This window comes from Salvia splendens, unplaced genomic scaffold (genome assembly GCF_004379255.2).
Source record: "Salvia splendens isolate huo1 unplaced genomic scaffold, SspV2 ctg1024, whole genome shotgun sequence".
Lineage (NCBI taxonomy): Eukaryota > Viridiplantae > Streptophyta > Magnoliopsida > Lamiales > Lamiaceae > Salvia > Salvia splendens.
This window is the reverse complement of record NW_024598564.1, coordinates 19733-38465: the sequence shown is the minus strand read 5'-3', so window position 1 is coordinate 38465 and position 18733 is coordinate 19733. Positions and strand designations below refer to the sequence as shown.

General features: G+C 38.1%; 1 long non-coding RNA gene and 1 pseudogene across 1 annotated transcript; both read right to left on the bottom strand.

Moving 5' to 3' along the window:
- Positions 1-499: 499 nt before the first annotated feature.
- On the bottom strand, positions 500-3445 carry LOC121788365 (annotated as a pseudogene).
- A 955-nt stretch (positions 3446-4400) lies between these two features.
- On the bottom strand, positions 4401-5063 carry LOC121788368. Its single transcript, XR_006047723.1, has 3 exons — positions 4924-5063; positions 4767-4828; positions 4401-4493 (listed from the first exon to the last, which is right to left on the bottom strand). It is a non-coding gene; the product is annotated as an uncharacterized LOC121788368 (long non-coding RNA).
- Between the last annotated feature and the right edge of the window lie 13670 nt (positions 5064-18733).

Below are 18733 nucleotides of genomic sequence, written 5' to 3'. Positions count from 1 at the left end.
TTTATAAGATTTATGACTTACCTTTTTCTAAATATTTATACATAGTGGAGGGAGCGTGGCATTCTTATATAAAAATAAAATAAAAACCCCTAATTTAATTTGGCTTTTCTATATTTTAAAATCAGAAATTGATTAGGTCATTGAATTGGGAGAGAGAAAAGTTGAGTATGGTGTTAAAATTAAAATTGCCGCCCAACTATTTATGCACACATTTATTACGGTTAATACCAATACAAGGAAATAAACTGATCAAATTTGCATAAGTTTAGTTTTATTTCATCAAGATCCACATCACTTATTTACAGTAAATCTTTGGCATCGTCCAATGCAATCAATCGACCAAAATATAAGAAGATCCAATCTTTCTACATGGGATTTCCATATCAAAAAACTAAAATCCATTAATATTATTTTCTGTTGAATCTGAACCAAATAATAGGAGTTTAGGCATCTGCTCGTGCGTGTATATAATATCTTCTGGTGTTTCCTGCGTAGCTACTCAGGAGATTAGCGAGACGAATTCCAGCACAACTCGCCCCTTGGATCTCGTGTTGATGACAAAGTGTTCGGGATATTTCTTCAGCAGGGCCAGCAATCCAAACCACGGCTTTCCTTGGGATTCTTGACCAGAATGATCCTCGGGAGTGAGATACTTCCTTACACGGCTGTGATGCCAGACGTAGCTGAATTGCTCCACGAGCTGCAGATTGAGTCACGGCAAAGGTTGGTGATGACCCACCCCGTGATTAAGAGCAATGTCAAGTTTTGGAACAAAACATGGATAATGCATAATGTGAAAGGACCAAATGTAGAAAAAAGAACAGTATATGACTAATCCTAATCAATCCAAATTCATCATTAAACATGCACCAAGATGCCTCGAATATAATTAACTTATGCATCGACTACCCTTGATCCCGTTCGCACGAAATCATGATCATCCTAGCAGTTGGAATCTACAATTCATACAATGCCATCTCAAGGGTCGGGTTTGGTGCCTTAATATAAGTTCGTCTTAACAAATGGACAAAACGGCACATGCTAAAATCTCCATTATCCACAAGATTATAGTACACTAGGAATCCTAGCATGAAATCATGACAGCTGATAGTGAAATATTAGAACTATAGCCGGCTTGCATAAAACAAACAGCTATGTAAGAAAAACAGTTCACCTCGGAATGTAGTTTCTCCATCGGCATCCAGTCTCCAGGACCACATAAATCAGACAGCAATGAGGCCACTGAAGACACGACGTCGTTTTCTTGTAACTGAAGAAGCTGTGGTTATCTCAGCTTCTCTAACAACATGTTCTCACATCAGCCTGCTTATCTGCAAGATCATCCATATTCCGTATTAAGCATTACCTATGGTGCAAATAAATTAACCGAGCTATAAAATCATATTGTAGGAAGGTTTTCATATAGGACGTTCCGTGTAAGCAATGTTCACTGATCATAAACGCAGTTCCACGACTCCCCTAATTCTGATATCACAAACACCTACAGATGCCATCCCAAACATGGAAAAATTGCAGAGACGAGCAAAGGTCATCATGCTAGCTAAATTGAGCAATACAGGACAATGTTATAACTGAAAATTCATTCTCTACAACTAAACGAGTCAGTTCAAGTAACAAACAGCCTCAACAACGAAACACTACACAAAAACAGTATCAGAAGGCCATACCGTGAATTCACAAAAGGAACCAGATAGAATCAAACCCAAACCAAACTGCTATCAGTTTTTTCAATTATAAAGCTTACTTTCACCAGTGTCTACATCTGATCAAGAAGATGAATGTATTGCAAACTGAGATTCAAATTATTAGCAAGAACATATAGCAAAATCAAAACTTTCTACCTCAATAAAGATATGGAATAACTGATAATTCTTCCTATGCACTGTAATCTAGTCAGTTCAAGTACCGAAGAGCCTCAACAACGAAACACTACATAAAAATGGTATCAGAATGCCCTACTATTCAGTAAATTCGCTATAGGAAGCTGATAGATTTGCCCCTCAAACCAAACTGCTGTCTGTTTTTCAATTAAATTGGGTTTTAACTGCCAAAATCAAAGCTTATTTTACCAGTGTCTACCTGTACTCAAGATAATGAATGTGTTGCAAACAAGATATAGCAAAATCAAAACATTTCTATCCCAGCAGCCAAAACTACACTCACATATTTACGATTAGGAGCCCAATTAACAAAATAAAATACACCAACATTCAAAAACAGACATCAACAAAAAGCCCTCAACAAAACAACTCCAATTCAACAACTATCAATGCAATCCTAAACATACAAAATAATGGAGACGAGCAAAGGTCATCATACTTCACGAAAACCCAGCTAAATTGGGCAATACTGGACAAGTACTGCTGAAAATCCACCCTACGCAACTATACTAATAAGCCTAACTACCAAACAGTCTCAACAACAAATGCCATACTATTCAGAAAATTCACTAAACGAAGCCGATAGAATAGACCCCCAAACAAAACAGCTGTCAGTTTTTTCAATTAACATCTCTTCAACTGTCAAAATCAAATCCTACTTTCACCAAGGTCTACAGATGAATGTATAGCAAACTGAGCTTCAAATCACCAGCAAAAGTTTATAATAAAATCGGAACATTAGTACCTCAGTAAGCAGAAGCTACACTCACAAACTCATAACCAGGAGCCCAATTAACAAAATTCAAAGAAATAAACATCAACAAAAAGTATCCACCTCAACAAACAAAACTCCAATTCAATCAAACCAAACCCTAAAATTAGCTCACCTGAACCATACCTATAACCTCCGCCTCCATCACCTCTCATTCTCTTCCCACTCGACGAAGCATCCTCCCCACAATCCTCCTCATCCTCTTCTTCTTCCTCCTCCTCCTCATCCTCACTACCTTCCCCATCATACTCACCCCACCCTCCCCCACCGCCAGGCAGCGGCGGCGGCGGCTGATTCCCCAAATTCTGCTGCTGCACATAACTGTTTGATAAACGTTCCCGTGGTTTCTCGGGCCAATTGGCCCGCCCAATATGCTCCTGACGGGCAGCAAAAAGTAGAATTCCTTGTCGCCGATCTCGAGACGATCCTGCGAATCGAGCTTGATCGGAGGGTGGCCGGGGACGTGGAGGACGCCCTCGACGTAGCATCCGTTCCGGCCGAGGACCTCGAGCGCGAAACGACGGCGTTGGAAGTCGTAGAAGATGCGGGCGTGGCGGCGGCTTATGTTCATCCCGCCGCCGAGGGAGGAGAGGTCGACGTCGACGGCCGAATTTTTTCGAATTGCGGCCGAGGATTATGGAGTAGGTTTGCATGAAGTATTCGAAATCTTCGCCTTGAAGCTTGGCGAAGCCGGCTTCTACATCGCCGCCGCTCTCCATCGCCGGACTAGATTGGGATTTCGTTTTTGGAATTTTGATAGGAAAAACTCTGTATTTTGTATAAACGATTTTATTTTGCTAAAATTTGCATTTATAGAATAACTTGATTTCTTGTCTGGGTGACTTTCCAATCATCCAATTAAATAAAAACTTCATTATAATTCATAATTGTCCATGAAAACTAGTACTTACATTTTTTTTAAATAGGTAAGGTAATGGTAATGGTAATGGTAATGGTATAGAAGCTAGATTTTCTGAACTAAACAAATTATCAATCCTTGAACGTTGTAATTTAGCTAGACTTAAAGTGAAAACGTTTTCGGCGTTGTAAACAATTTTAGGGGTTTCCAACTCATCATCGCAATTCGGGCATTTACATTCACAATGTGAACTTTCTCTTAGGACCACAATTTCGATTTATAATTAGGATTTACTCTTTGTTTAGTGATACAACGTATTCAGAAATAGTAAAATTATGATTAAATTTGATTCACATAGATAAAAAGTCATGAGAATGCTCAAAAGTTTAACAAAAAATTTATGATTTAGCAAGGAAAATTTTATTACAATAGCATCAATCGACAATCATCACAAGAAATAGTAAGCAAATTCTCTTCTTGGAATCTCAAACTCAAAAAATTAAAACATAAACCGCACTTAAATTTTTTTCTGTTTCCGGCCCTGGTGATCAGTACGAGGCCCACGAAGAAACTCGAGAAGCATCAACTTGAGCCGGTTGAAACCAGCCAAGATCATCCAAAAGCTTTCCGAACAAATCTCCTGTAGCATATGCGACACCAGATGCACTCACTGCCATAGTAACATAGTACAATATTGTCTTAACATAGCCTCCAAATCTGTCTATCCCTTTCACATAAGCCTTGGCATTGTGAGGACGAATATGCCAACCAAACCAGCAGCAGCTACTGCGAGCATCTTGTAGTCCTTGTCGTCGCTGTCATGGAAGGCGAAGCCGTAGGTAACGGGCGTCACGAGCCCAAAATGATGTAGGAAAGAATGGCAAACGTCGAGTGGAAAAGAAAGTGCCCTCTCTGACCAAGTAATTCTTGGTACTTAGTTGTCATTTCGTAACTCCACAAGCTGTAGGCAAGGGCAGACGCATAAATATTCATTAAATGAGACTATATATAATATGATCTTTAGAAGGAAAATAATTTGACTCATTTGATTTAGTATTTTAAAAATTTTTGGGATGTTTGATTTGATGGATGTGATAAACTGATAATTGTGATTAGCATGATTAAATATTTTATTTTTTTTATTTGGTTTTTTAATTTTATGTATTAATCATGTCTTATCATTCAAACCAAACATGTCATAAATATTTTAAATGGAATATATAAGTTTACTTACGTTGCAACCAAATGCGATGAGGCCGCTAAGTAGGGTTGCCAATCCAATAACGACGACGTTCACTAGCATAGAGACATAATCCATTAGAGTTGAAATACATTTCTATGCTACATATTTCATAATGATTTTTCTATGCAAAATCGATGGAAAAACGTACGTGTATTGGCGTCTGAAGCGGCTATAGAAGAGACTATGCTTAGGCTTGCGATTGACTAGATCAGACCTCCATACACGATGCATTTCCAAAACTCAAGCGATCTAGAGCGCCGATCGCCAGAAATTAGTGGTTGTTGTAAAGCAGACCGTCCTCCAATCATTTCTGGAATTAGTGGTTGTTGTAAAGGAGGTCGGCCTCCAACTGCTTCTGAAATTAACGGTTTTTGTAAATGAGACTGACCTCCAACTGCTTCTAAAATTAATGGTTTTTGTAAAGGAGGCCAACCTCCAACCGCTTCGAAAATTAATGGTTCCTGTAGAGCAGGTCTTCCTCCTACCAAGTCTATTTTAAAAAAATTATCATGTTATTTTGCTATTTTTGAAATAAAGTAATATACATAGTAAACTACTAATCGCTAGATATTTTCTACCATGGCAACAAACCTAACAACTAACAAGTATATTGTGAATGAAATTTTCACCTGGTCCATCTTTAATATCAATCATCACATCACGTGGATTATGCTCTGGTTTTGCTTCTCCTAAATCCCTGATAATTAAAAGCAAAAACAATAATTATGATTATATTTCTTAAAGTACATGTGTATGGAATTGCATATAATATGTCACGCCAAGATTGGTACCTGGTGCATTAGTAGTTGTACTACCATCGATATCATTTGATGGCTGCTCAAATTCAATTTTTGGGGCTTTGTAATTGTATCCAAAGTAATAAAACGGATTTAAACGATGCCCGGTTCCTATAAATTAAATAACCATTTCAATTCTTTGAATCAAAACACTATGTATCAATTCAAACCCAATTGTATCAGATGAATTATGGAAAAATGAAAGTGGAAAATTTTAATTATTTTAGACCGAGAAGTTGTGAATGAAAAATATCGATTGTATTAAATTTGTACCATCCAAGTGTACCTGCTGCATTAGTAGTTGTACTCCCGATAGCAGTTGATGGGCCAATGTTTGGGCTTTGTAGGCCTTGTTTGGACCCTGAGAAACATTAAAAGGGCTTTCCTAAAATTTATATACACACATTTTGAAAATGGTCTGTAGACATGCATATCGTTTAACTGACTAATCAGTTCAAAAATTTTTTGATGTGTAAATAAACATGTAAATTTAAAGGCCGTGCCATGGATGACTCGAACTCGAGATTTTTGGCCCAATCATTTCAATGTGATTCCCTAGGCTGGAAGAATTTCTTAGCCGAGTAATTGACTAATCAATTGATTAATAACTAAATCGACCGATTAACCAATCGTAATAGTAGATGACTAAGATCGTATGATTATGTATATGAAGAAAAGTACCTCCCGCATTAGCAGTTGTACCCCCTACAGAAATTGTGGCTGCCCATCTTCTATTTCGTGACTTTCCAATTTTGGTTTTGGATTTAAACAACCTAAAAGGATTCAAACAATCCCCTGCTTCAAATAAACACAAACCCCACATTAATTTTCTTAAATCCCAAATCATATGCTATAAATTAAATAAAAATATCAAGACTATAGTATTAATTTATAATGCCACATTATTAATTACCTGAAGGTATGAAAATGCTGAAGCAACTCAAGCATCCCAATAGGTCAAGTGGCTTGTCTGGACGAGGGCTTGCCTTTTTCTTTCTTCGAAGAATTACTTTAGTAATTTGGTTACTACAATTAGGGCAATCTGGAGTGTGTGTGGACTTTGTCCACAGCCCTTTCCAATTCCAATTCGATCACTTCTTCGTCATCGCTTTCTTCGATCACTTCTTCGTCGTCCCTTTCTCTCTTGCCGGGACGGTTACAATTTCGGCGTTGAAATTCACTATGTGTTGGCGGTTGATGACGTCGTGCACGATTTTTGAGATCTCTTCAGAGCATCCACAGTGGGACGGACGATGCCCGATGTATCGTCCGCGCCCTATGCTTCGTCCGCGGACGATAGGTGTTGGAGCACGCATTCGTCCGCCCCACTGAGGGCGACGCGAACGATACCACGGACGATACAACGTTTAATTTTCAGCATTTAATTATAAAAATCAATTTTTCTTTTTATAAAAAGATATTTTAAAATTTTTTTAAATTCAGTTTTTATGATATTTATAAAATGTTTAAATAATGTAAAATACAATATTGTTTATTAGTACCACCTTTTTGGTCATCAAAGTGGAATATTTTCAAATTACTTCTACATCCCATAACCAATTGTACGATCTCCCCCCTCCCCCTCCTCAAATGTATACACATTTCCGGTATTTCTATTCATTTCCTCGAATGTGTACACAATTCCGATATTTCTATTCATTTCCTCAAATGTGTAATACTATCGTTTCTATACTTTTAAAAAACACTAATATTTATAATCTTAAAAACCAACCTTCTCATTGACATTACTAAATCAATAACTAAATCACAGTATCTCTTACCATAACCTTCAAAATATTGACATTATTTCCGTATTAACACAATTCCTTCCCCTATAAATACATGCAAGAAAAGAAACCTAAGCCACAAAAATGGGTCTCTTCAGCAAAAAAAAGAAGAACAGCGTATCCGACGCTTTGGCGTCTCAACCACCAGCCCAAGCTCCCCCGCCCTCGTCTCAATCACCAGCCCAAGCTACTTGGTCGTCGCCTCAACAAGCTACCTGGTCGTCGCCTCAACTATCTCCCTGGCCTGCTCCGAGCCCCTACAAGCTGCCTGCTTCTAGCTGAACCCGGCCACTCCATGGACGATGATTTCAACGACTAATGCTCATTTGTTGCAATTTTAATTTGGTGAATTGTATTTTTTCCCCTATATTTGATTTTATTTTTGGCTAAATTCACATGTTTTAAAATTTTGATTTTTTGGAATTGCGAAATACTTTTAGTAATAATTAAAAGAAAATAAAATAATTATTCACGAATAGACGAAAATGACATATTGAAATGATTCATAATGGGCGAATCGAGTAATAAAATTTGTTCAAATGTACGTTAGTAATGATTCATACTTTTAGTAATGTACGTTAGCTGTACAAATCGATAAAATGTTACGAAAATACGTAATTAGATCATATTAATATGAAATTAATTAATGTCACAATATTATGTATGCTAAATTGCTAATGAAGATAATATTACAGATATAACACTAACAATTTGTAGAGAATTGATATAACACAATGATCGTAATTAAGCAGAATATTTAAAATAGTATATTTTGTATACCTTTACACATCCTATATATATAGACACACATTTCCCATACTTTTAATACACAAACATAAATTTAAAAAAACCTTGACAATTAATAGTCTAAAAAATGAATTGTTTCTCCGGCAGCAAGCGCCACTACAAAAAGATAGCGCTGCAGCCGCGTCAGCCACCGCCACCACCATCCATGGCGCCTCCACCTGAGCCACCGTAACACGGCCATCGCCTCAACCAACTGTACCGTTTGATTGGGCGCCGTATCGTCGCTATTAGCATTATGACCACTCCTGTGCGTGGTTGGGATAGCTCTCGGCTTTTGTGGTTGCGCTGTTGGTTACCTCTTTTTTGTTGGCGGAGGGAGGTGTGTGTTGGTCGTGGTTATGTCATTTGCTTCTTTTGTGTCTTTGATTTTTTACTTAGATGCGCGTCTAGTTCAGATATTGTTATGTTGGTGATTTTTTTTTATTTTTAGTTGGATTGAACTTTGTACTTTTAATGCTCACACTCTCTTGTGATTGGATTGAACTTAGTAATCCCACCTTCAGTAAATAAAAACACATACTATTTGGTTCACATGTTTGATTTTGATTTTTGGAATCGTATTTTTTTCCGTGTTAGTATAGGGTGATTGAATTGGTCCATATTGTTGGAAGATATGCAAATAATCACAGAATTAATGTAAAGATTACGAGATCAATTACAATGATTTCTCCCCAATTATAGCTAGGACAAATCAAGCTTGTATCTTACCATATGTAAAAATCCCATCTGCCTATTAAGGCATGTATTATTCCTACCGATCAATACACTTGAATGAATATATTCTCCCTACTCAACATGGCATCAGAGCCAAATTACCAAAGGCTCAGAATATAATATCATCATCGCCCGAATACCTGTCCCGGCCAGAAGGCGGTGACGGACGAATCAAGACCTGAAATGGCAGACAAAGAAGACGTCAAGACTGGCGATCTCAAGTTGAAAGCAAGTAAGAATGTAACAGTTGCATTCAAACTAAATGGAAGAAACTATGCTCTATGGGCCCGACTGATGCGGGTAGCCATCGGAAGCCGGAGAGCACTACGGCATATCACCGGAGTACCGGAACCCCCGAAGCCAACCGATAAGGAGTATCTGGAATGGGAGGAGACCGATTTGGTGGTCTTCTCCTGGATCGTCGACAACATGGAGATCGAGATTGTGGCGGACTTCGCACACCACCAAAGCGCAAAGGCCATCTGGGATAGCCTGGCCGTGACGTACCAGAGTACGTCGGATTCTCTTACCTGATATATGACTTGGAGGACAAGGTCAGCCGGATTGTCCAAGGGGACATGGACCTGGAAACGTACTGGAGGACGCTACACGGGGTTTGGATCGAAATTGATCGATGCCAAACCAAAACCATTACCTGCTGCGATAAGGGGATCTGTGAGTATCGAGAGATTACAAATCAGAAGAGATTGTACAAGTTCCTGGCAGGATTGAACTCCCAATTCGAAGGGACTCGACGGGACATTCTCAAGGAGAGTCCAACCCCTCCAGTGGATGTCGCGTATGGCTGGATCAAGCGAGAAGCCGTTCGGCTTAAAATCATGCCATCGGTGAACCCCGACACAACCACAACGGCTAACGGGGTGGGGCTCGGATTTGGAGCCCGACAGACCAGATTCCAGACGCAACCAACACGCCCAGCGCCGACCCGCTCCAGCCAACCGCCCACAGCCACCTATAGCCGCCGCGGAGCCACCAAGCCAGATAAATCGAAATTGTGGTGTTCAAATTGCGGGATGAACAAACATACCCGTGAGAACTGCTTCAAATTGATCGGATTCCCGGAGTGGTGGGACGAAGCCAACAGAGAAAGGCGAAATTGGCTATCGGAATGGAAGAAACCGGTGGAACAGAGAGCACCACTCGCGGACGAAGCTCTGACGGCGTCACTCCACGCGGCGGCGGCGACAAGCGAGCGGAGGAGGTCGGTCAGGCGGCTTTCGCCGGACGAATCGGGGGAGTAGAGAGAGGCGCCGATGAAGGAGGTAATGGGCTAGGGTTTCTAAAACCTAGCCCATATCATGTTGATTTTAATTTTGGCCCTCATAATTCTAGAAAATTGCAGTTTGAACCCCGAATTATGCATCCTACCCCCCGAACTTTAGCTAAATTGAAAAAGGACCCCATAATGTGTGATAACTTGTATGTGAGCCCCAATAGTTTTGATATTTTGCATGATCTGCCTATTGCATGTGCGGTACAACATAAGTCTAAAAAAAAGGATAATCGGTGGATTTTTGACAGCGGGGCGACGGATACTATGACCCATGATAGACAGGATTTTGTGGAATTTTGTGGGACTAGGAAAAGCCAAATACAGACTGCCGATGGGGAACTTACTTCAGTAGAGGGGAGTGGAACAATTGATATTTCTCCGACGCTGACACTATCAAATTGTCTTTATGTTCCCAAGCTGTCTCATAAATTGATGTCAATTAGTCATGTCACGAAGGAATTAAATTGTACACTACTGATGCATCCCAATTTCTGTGTTTTACAGGATATCATGACGAGGAGGATAATTGGGCGTGACACTGAGCGTCAAGGCCTCTACTATGTCGACGAGATGGCTCACCAAGGCAGTGCCGCAATGTTGGCTCACGGATCTACTACTCGAGACGCTTGGTTGTTGCACAGACGTCTAGGTCATCCATCTCTTGGTTAGCTTAAACTTCTTTACCCGAATTTTTCGCATATTAAGGATTTTGATTGTGAGTCGTGTGTTTTGGAGAAAAGTCACAGACAATCGTTTAAATCTACTGAAACTCGTGTTAAGAGTCTTTTTTCACTTGTGCATGCTAATGTTTGGGGCCCGCGCCCGTTACTGGGGATCATGGTTTTCGATATTTCGTATTATTTGTGGATGATTGCTCAAGGATGACTTGGGTGTATTTTTTGAAAAACAAATCTGAAGTCTTTGAAAAATTTGTTTTGTTTTACAAACTAATCCAAACTCAATTTCAGACCACGATAAAAATTCTTAGGTCCGACAATGGGAGGGAGTTCGTTAACAAAGACATGTCAAATTTTTTCACAGACAACGGGTTAGTTCATCAAACCTCATGCCCCTATACCCCCGAACAAAACGGAGTAGCCGAAAGAAAAAATAGGATCATTTTGGAAATCACATGTGCGTTGTTTTTTTACTCAAAAGTCCCGAAATTTTTATGGCCTGAAGCTGTTGCTACGTCCGTTTATTTAGTGAACCGACTCCCTACGAAAATCTTAAACATGAAAACCCCGTTGAACCTCTTGTCTTCCCTAGCCGATGTGCTTGAACCTCTCACCCTACCCCTTAAAATCTTTGGATGCTCGGTCTATGTTCATGTTCCTAAACACGAACGAACAAAGTTTTCCTCGTGCGCCATAAAATGTGTTTTTTTGGGGTGAAATAAATCAAAAAGGATATAGGTGTTATGACCCATCGTCTAGGAAGATTATAACGACAATGAACTGCAACTTCTTGGAATGCGAATATTTCTACACCAATCTTAGTGGTCAGGGGGAGAGTAGACTGATTGATAGGTCAAGTGGACCCCTAAATTGGTTTGTGCCACCACCAAGCGACTCTGTGGCGGAACCAACAGAGCCAACTAGCACTGCCGCCGAGCCCGTTTTGTCACCGGCAGAGCCTCCTCAGTCACCCACATCTGAACATCCTCCTCCAGTGATATCCGAGGTAAACACTGAAACCAATGTCAATAGTACAATTGTTCCTAATGATGCTGATGTAGAACCCACGGGAAGTGCTGCAATTGATGGGGACACTGGACAGTACATTCTTCCAGAAAGGAGTACAAGGGGTGTTCCACCTAAACGATACAGTCCCGAGCGTATATCAAAGAAGAGCAGATATTCAGTGGGCAACTTCGCGTCGGCAAATCTGACCAAGATGGCAAAGGCTTTTATGACTGCCTTATACGAAGAAGAGGAACTTCCCCGGACAGCAGAGGAGGCGATTAAGATCCCACATTGGAAGGAAGCGATGATTGTGGAAATGAAGGTACTAATGAAGAATAAGACATGGGAAATCTGTAAAAGGCCGGAAGGATCTAGACCAGTGGGGTGCCGCTGGGTCTTTACAATCAAGAGGAAACCAGATGGATCGGTTGATCGCTACAAAGCGAGACTGGTGGCTAAGGGATATACACAAACCTATGGAGTGGATTATGCCGAGACCTTCTCACCAGTAGCAAAGATGAACACGATCCGCGTGTTGTTCTCTATTGCAGCAACAAAAAACTGGCCACTGCATCAGTTCGATGTGACCAATGCGTTCTTGCATGGAGAGCTGACACGACCGATCTATATGGAAGCTCCACCAGGGTTCGATGAGGAGTTCAGAGGGGGCGAAGTGTGCAAACTCAAGAAGACACTTTGTGGATTGAAGCAGTCACCGAGAGCGTGGTTTGGAAGATTTACAGAAGTAATGAAGAAATATGGGTACAAACAAAGTAACTCTGATCATACTTTGTTCATAAAAAGGAGAGAAGAAAAGATCACCTGTCTGATTATTTATGTGGACGATATGATTCTTACTGGGGATGATGAGGACGAAATCAAACAGTTGAGGGAGAACCTATTCACCGAGTTTGAGATGAAGGACCTGGGCCTACTCAAGTACTTTCTGGGCATTGAAGTGATGAGATCAAAGAAGGGAATATTTATAAATCAGAGGAAGTATGTTCTTGACCTCTTGGCTGAGACAGGAATGCTCGACTGCAAGCCTGCAGAGACCCCGATGATGCAGAACCACGGTCTACGACTGACCGAAGGAGCTGAACTCACACATCAAACAAGATATCAGCGACTAGTGGGTAAGCTCATCTATCTCTCTCACACGAGACCCGACATTGCATACGCCGTGGGAATAGTCAGTCAGTTCATGCACAAACCTCAAGTTGATCACTGGGAAGCAGTCTTGAGAATTGTGCGCTATTTGAAGGGAACACCAGGGCACGGGATTCTGTTCGAAAATCATGGGAACTTGGAGGTACATGGGTTTACGGATGCAGATTGGGCAGGAAATCCGAATGATCGGAGATCAACTGCTGGATATTTTACCTTCGTTGGAGGTAATCTGGTGACGTGGAGAAGCAAAAAACAGAAGGTGGTAGCTCTATCAAGTGCAGAAGCAGAATTTCGTGGAATTAAAAGTGGGATAACAGAGATATTGTGGCTAAAGAAATTACTGACAGAACTCGGCTTGATGTCAAAGGAGCCGTGTAAATTGTTTTGTGATAATAAAGCAGCTATCAGTATATCTGAAAATCAGGTGCAGCACGATCGAACAAAGCATGTTGAAGTGGATCGACATTTCATCAAGGAGAACATAGAAGGAAGAGTGATAGATCTCCCATATGTCCGGTCGAAGGATCAGCTAGCCGATATCCTCACAAAGGCTGTGGACGCAAGAAGCTTTAATGAAGTATTGGGCAAGTTAAGAATGGGAAATCCCCTTGCTTAACTTGAGGGGGAGTGTTGGAAGATATGCAAATAATCACGGAATTAATGTAAAGATTACGAGATCAATTACAATGATTCCTCCCCAATTATAGCTAGGACAAATCAAGCTTGTATCTTACCATATGTAAAAATCCCCTCTGCCTATTAAGGCATGTATTATTCCTACCGATCAATACACTTGAATGAATATATTCTCCCTACTCAACACATATTACTAACAGATTTGTAGAATGTTGGTTCATTTATTGGTTTATTAATTAGCAAATTAGGTGATTGGCGATTTTTAGTAGGCAATTCCTCATCCATTTAAAACTTCTATTTGAAATTAGGATCCACATTATCATGCATGTCCTATCGTTCCTCTTTTTTTATCGTTCTCTTACCCATCCCAACTTTCACCAACACAAGAAAGACATGTCATAATACTTTTCTCAAATCACACATGCATCACGTCATAGGATACATTCCTAAAACATACATGCATCGTATAATTCACTCAACTTGGCAACAAGTGATATTCCCACATAACAACGAATATGGCAGAACTGCGCGGTTGGTTTGTAAAAATCACCAAAAAATCCATCCGTCCTCATATGACGCTAAAATTTGGTCAAACACAGTAGACACATTCAAGTTCATCCAGTTAAAATTTCACACCGAAATCATATCATTTGGTCTGTCAAAACATTTATGCAACTCTCTGATCGGAACATAAAAATTCTGGCAGCACTGCGCAGTTCATTTGAAAAATTCACCAAACATTCATCCGATGTCTAATAAGGCTAAAATTTTTACAAGACTCAGAAGACACTTCAAATTTTCATCTAGTTCAAGAATCACATCAAACGGAGGTCATTTGGTTGGTCAAGAAGAATACGAAACTTTCTGGGCGAGAACACAAGTTTCTGGCAGCATTGCGCAGTCAATTTCAAACATTTTTCAAAAAATCACTTTTTGACAAAAAGGGCTGAAATTTACACGAGACACAGAAAACACCTTGAAGTTTACTCAGTTAAAAATTCGCACTAAAATAAGATCGTTTGGTCAGTCAAATATACGTCGGAATACACTGTCCGAACACCACAGATTTTATACTCACAAATTCGAAATTAGAGTTTCTTCCTCAATCATCCAAACATAATTTTCTTCATGCTTATAATACACAATCATGATTAAAAGTTTATCACAATCATGCTCTCACATAAACTCACATTATTCACCAAGGATTTAAATCAAACTCCACATAAACTCATTCAAAATCGCATATTCATCCAAGTTCTCATGCAAACACAAATTCCCACCGATTAATTTTTGTGATCTATGATTCCTACACTACTATATGCATGTAGGGATCAAGAATAAGGTTTCAATGAAGGAGATGAGAAGAAAATCTTAGTTATACCTTCTCGAATCAAGAAAAACGAACGGTAGAAACAAGCGTTGGCATGATTCGTCGGAAACTCTTGAAAATCCACTCCAATTGATGCAAGAAACAAGAATTGAATGAAATTTTGGAGATGATGAAGAGGGGTCGGAAATCTTGATGGTAGCTCTTTGTTGAGAAGTAAAAGAATTTGAAGTGGATGGAAGTTATATTTATAGTCAAAGGAGGAAAAAAAATAAATGGAAATGAAATTTCATTTTTCACAAAAGACAAAAAATCACGTCTTTTCGTTTCGATACGACGAGTAATTAATGCGGCCGTAGTTAGGAAAACGTGCTTGATGCGATGTGGTTCTTATCCAACTTTTCGTCTTGATTTGATGTCGAAAGTGTATTTGATACGTGGTCTATTCTTTCGTGTAGGTATCGGGAGTGCAAAAAGTGGTGATCGAGCAAGACCCGGAGGACAGAAGACGGGTTGTCCCTGTGCTGCCCGGCACTCGTCACGGCTATCCGGCGCGAGTCCGTCCTGGCACGACTCTTGTGAAGTTGAACCGTCGTTCGTAGAACGCGAACCGTCATTTGGAAAACGTGCTTGATGTGATGCGGTTCTTCTTTTTTTTTTTTCTCCCTTTTTTTTCGGGGTGTTACACATTATATTTGTTGAGTTATTAGTTTTTAACTTTTTATTGGGTCACCCTAGCCCGTTCATTTAAGAATTTCTGGCTAGCCCATTCTTCAATCAGATTATTTATCTTATAGGCAAAATATTATATATTCATATCGCGTATTAATTTAAGAAATCTAGATTACTTACTTCCACTAGGCCCATAAAATCTATACCTTCCTTTATTCAATAGTCCAATTAATTAAAGTATCAATATAACTAAAGATCGAATTATATCATTACTTAAAAATAGTTACAAACATCAACTACTTGATTACACAACCCTTCAATATTACAATTAGGTTAAGAACATCGTTTATAACTACTTATGTACATATATTTATTTTTAAGACGTACATACACTTTCTAAAATTGTTGATGCTCGTCCATATTACACTATTAGTATTCTCCTACATTTTCAAATTATTAATATGACCAAACTATTAAACTTCTACCCCTAACTCAAAGTCATAAACTCAAACTCCCTTATAAATATTTTCGAACTGATATTCTCATATATATTTAAATAATTTATTATTAAGTCGTTTTCTATACTTTTAAAAAAAATGAATTCTAATATGTTTTCTTCTCATCGACATAACAAAATCAAGAACCAAATTTTCCACCATAATCACCAATATCGTGACATTTTACCCTCATACATAACTAAACTCATTATACAAAAAATCACACCCAAAATTCGATCAAAACAAACCCAAGATCCACATATGATATATCCATATCAATTATCAATACACAAAACCCTCTCTATAACTTAAATACAAACCACCAAAACTCCAAAAACATAAACTAAAAAATAAAAATGATTCTTTTCCGCAGAGCGGCGCTCTAGACACGAGGCTTCGACCTCCCATGATCCCCCGACGCCGGAGCCGGAGATGCAGCTGGTGCGGCACTACGACTACCCCCCTGCGCCGGTGACGGAGCAGCAGCTGGTGCCGTACTACCACTATCCCCCTTCCACAACGCCGGAGCCATACCGCCGGAGTATATCGCCGGCGCCGGAGCCGGAGGATCTGTACTACCGCCCAGCACTTATAGTGTTAATTATTCAGTAGGCTTTTAATTTTTTTTGATATTTTTTCCAATTTGTCCAAACATACATAACACCACATTTGATTCGCATCATTAATCTATTTTTAACATTTATAAACTTGTTACACTAGTAAATTGTGAAAATCTTCTTATCATACACGTCATCGTATAACTATTTACAGAATGTTTTAAATTTTAAGTTGACGGCTGACGGCATGTGTAAAAAACTAATGAAATATAATTTTTTTTACTAACTTATCTAATTAATTTTGGGATGAATCCAATGCAGTGCATATTTTGATTACATATCAAAAATTTAAAATAAATATTGCTTAAATGAGTGGATATATTTAGCACGAAAAACACAAGTGGTTGTTTTACTTTTCAATTAGAATTAATAATTAAAAATCTCTGTGTCAACATATTAAAGTTCTCTTTTGACTAAACAAATATTCTAAGAAATTGTTTTAGTGTGTAAAGAAAGCAAAACGGATGACACATTCTACATCCCACATAACACACATTGCTATATTTATCTCGAACACTAATATATCATTTAAAAAATCATCATTCTCATCGACATAACTAAATCAAGACAACCAAACAATTGTTACCGCAATCATTAAAAAAGTTACATTATATCCCATCCTCATAACTAAAAATTCGATTACAAAATCACATTTCATATAATTCGATCCCCCTATACTTAATCCTCTATATAATACATGCAAGAACTAACAATCAAATATACCAAGCCACAAAAATGGGTTTATTTGGCAAAAAGAAAAGCAAGAGATTTTCTACTCTATTTCAATCCAACTTCTTTAATTTCACATCACCATTTCCGTTCTACAATGAAAATTAACACCTTTTTAACTCTAAACATACGTAACAACACATAAAATGAACGAGAACAAGGATAGGAAATTTGATTCGCATCATTAATCTATTTTGAACATTTATAAAATTTTTATACAAATTAATTGTGAATATCTTCTTGTCATTATGAGAAATTTTAAAACAAAATAACTAGTTTAATTTAGGGTATTATGCATATAGAATTATGTATAGAAAATAATTGAAATATAAAATATTTTACTATCAAATCTAATAAATTTCGGAATAAATCCAATGATATGCATATTTTAATAGCATATCCAAAATTTAAATAAATATTACATAAATGATTAGAAAAATTTAGTATTGTAAAATTAAATTTCTCTAATAAATTTGATAGTATCCAAAATTTAATTAGAATAATCAAATTTAATTTTTGCTATATTTTGAAAGGTTTTTTTAAATCCCTTTTTTCATTTTGTATGATATTTATAAAATGTATAAATAATGTAAAAATACTAGTACATTTTTTAGAACTAACATTTTTTCATCAAAGTAGAATATTCTAGTCAATAGGACATATTGATGTACCTCCTGTCCTCAAAATTAATACTAGTTCTATATATTAGTAAAACTTAATGATATAATATGAATAATTAACAGATATTATACTGCAATAATATTTAAGAAAGAACTAAAAAAACTCTGCCCGCAAATTAAAGTCCTCTTTTAACTCAGCATATGTCTTAAGAACCCAATCTCTCTGTGTTTTTATGTTAAACTTTTTGTGAGCAATATTAACTCTATGATAAAATTAACATAATTATATTGGGCGATTAGGAATCTCTTTGTGAAATCACATAAATCCTATTTATATAAGGCAAGTCATAAAATCTTATAAATAGAACACCAATTCCATAGGAGAACCCAAATTCGAGGTGGTGTGCATTTGGTGTGAAAATAAACAACAGTCGAAATTTGCTAGAGAGATAAAATAGAGAGGTGGTGTGAATTTGCTGGAGAGAAGTGGTGTGCAGTTTTATACAGAAAGAAACAATTTCATGTGCAGTGTTACAACTATAATTCATGGAAAAAGTAAATTGTAGTATGCTTTTATTTTTTTGGTGTGTAATCTCTGGCATGCTT